This window comes from Thunnus maccoyii, chromosome 12 (genome assembly GCF_910596095.1).
Source record: "Thunnus maccoyii chromosome 12, fThuMac1.1, whole genome shotgun sequence".
NCBI lineage: Eukaryota > Metazoa > Chordata > Actinopteri > Scombriformes > Scombridae > Thunnus > Thunnus maccoyii.
This window is the reverse complement of record NC_056544.1, coordinates 23047590-23050086: the sequence shown is the minus strand read 5'-3', so window position 1 is coordinate 23050086 and position 2497 is coordinate 23047590. Positions and strand designations below refer to the sequence as shown.

Genomic DNA, 2497 nt, shown 5'->3' with positions numbered 1-2497 from the left:
CACGTGACTCCTGTCGGCCAATGGGAGCGACGCTTGCATGTTTTGCTGGGCTTTTCTCGGAGAGGGCGAGCGACGAACGGCTGGGATGTTTTCAAAACCAGCTATGAACGTCACACAGCCGTAGGCTACAGTTAACGTCCAGTATTTAGGAAATATCTGTTTATATTGCGCAATATTCACATATACTTGAACCTTGAATGAGTCGGTGGGAACGCGCAACCCAGATTAAAGGTAAGCACAAAACAAGGTTTGTTGTTTGATTGCTTCGTATCGTGAGGTGAATATCCTAGTTAACGTTAGCCATCTGGCTAAGTTCTACACGGAGCAGGCTAACGTTAAGCTAACTTGACGTAAACTGCGTGCGAAAATGGAATGTTATGTGTTTGCGTGGGCTCGGTATAGTTGTGTGCCACGTGCGTTACACACATTGAGTAGTTTCTCGGCGCTAACTGAAATGTACACCCTTTTCTGCGCTAAATACTTCGCCGCCTTTTTTAAAAAAGGAGCGCACCGACAGCCGATAGGAAAATGTCGGGGTGAAGCCGTGAAGCAGAGGCTGGAAACGGGCTCGCTAGCTATCTAGATAAAGCGCTGGGGAGAGGAGGAGGAGGAGGAGGAGGAGGAGGGGGGGACGTTGTGAGGGCAGCGAAGGGGCTGCAGTGGGCTTTTGTCTCAGGCTGTGCTGTGCTCTCGTGTTGAATATTGCCATTAAAACATGACACATGAACTTGAATTGTTCTTTTACGTCGACCACACAGTGACATTTAACAACATATTTGTTCGTGGGGCGGATTTCGGTACATAACGTTAAATATATATTAGCTTCTTATGTTTACAAACCGTAGCCAAGTTGGAAGATTTGAGCGCTCAACAACATATTGCTGGATGTGTGTTTGAAAGGCAAGCACGGGCGACATTACCGTGAGGTGGGTGGTGGTGTCTGCAATGATACGCCACCGTTTATTTACACCCAGTCAGTTGTATAGCTGTAATAGCTACCAAATCTGCTTTAAAATATAGTTTTGATTTGCAAAGGCACACAAGGAACTAGCATAGCTTGAATAACCAGGAGCTTTCGCCCCCCCCCCCCCTCCGCCAGCCAATGACTGTGACATCTTGGGGGTGTGTTGCTTGATACAAAAGCTGCCTGTTTTTTAGATGGCTGTCCGTGCAACGACCGCTCTTGAGCTATCAAAACGTCAACCTAAAATTTAAAGAAGACTGTTTTTGTAGAGACAGCATTTAGACACACTTTACTTAAAGCTAATGAAAACCCCCCCATACACCAAAAGCAGTACCAAATCATGGTGGTTTCTGTACATATTTTAAATGTTATTCATCTCACTCACAGGAGTATGAATCAGGTGTTGATTAATGTAGGGAGGGAGGCACAATATCCTGCCATGGAGATTTAATATAGTTGACAAATATCTACTAACAGTATAGTCATTTAAATAGAAACAGAAATGGAAGATTATTTTACCAGTCCAACTTAATTATTCACTCAGTGTTGTAAATAAAACAGATTTTTTTTTTCACATGTAAAGGCAGGGGAAAAAATGGATAATCATCCCGTTATAGTAAGGGTGAAAAGAACGGTATGTTAACTATTTCTTACGTTTACTTGTGCTCACAAAATAATTGTTCTGTTTTCTAAAATAAACAAGCGTTTTTCTTGTCATCACAAGAAATGTCATTCTTGTGGTCACGAGAGAACAGTTTGCCTTTCTGTTGCTTAACACCACTTAGGATCACAAAAACAGTAGAGAAGCATACATAACAAAACAATGCCATGATCGCTAACTGATTATTTCATGAACTAAATGATCTCTAGAAGCTTGCTATATTAATATCACAAAATATTTTTAACAAAAAATCTCAAGCCATATTCTTTTTGACGCTTTATAATTACAATTGGTGTATTGTTAATGTTGAATCGGTTGCTAAAGGCATTATCAGCCACAGTGGGTGAATACAACAAATCAGATAAGAAGAATTGAAGTTGGCTTGTGAAATTGACACTCATCAAACACAAACAATATTAGCCATTGTGACATTCATATACGATATACGTTTGATGGTGGCAGTTAGTAGTTAGTTGTATATGTAGATAATTTGTCTCATTAGTCTTAACATACTCTCGCAGTTTTACATGAACTCATTTTAAAATGCTCTGAAAGCAGCGTTGTGAAACCATGTGCTGTGGAAGACTGAGAGTTTGCAGCTTGTCATTCTGCTTAAACTAAAACTACACTTAGTCATTTCACTTATTATCACACCTTAAACCGGTGAGGAGGAATTAATCGATAGAATTGCCTGTGACAGAGTACTCAGGGTTGAATGGCAGCCTGCATACTCAACACATCATGTTAGGACTTACTAACCATAAAATGTAGTCCTCGATTATAAAGATATATAGTATGATCATGTGCTATAATCACAAAGTGCTTTTTTTAAGAAGTAAACATGTTAATTTGATGTTTAACTATTTAACTCA

General features: G+C 40.1%; 1 protein-coding gene across 2 annotated transcripts in view; it reads left to right on the top strand.

Annotated features, from left to right (window-relative positions):
- The first annotated feature begins 90 nt into the window (after positions 1 to 90).
- The window catches only part of ankrd12 (ankyrin repeat domain 12), a 42016-nt gene continuing 39609 nt past the window's right edge, over positions 91 to 2497 (top strand). For both annotated transcript variants that reach the window (XM_042428789.1, XM_042428787.1), the window contains exon 1: positions 91 to 231. The gene's annotated coding sequence lies outside the window, so the exon portion shown is untranslated. The remainder of the gene's footprint in view (positions 232 to 2497) is intronic.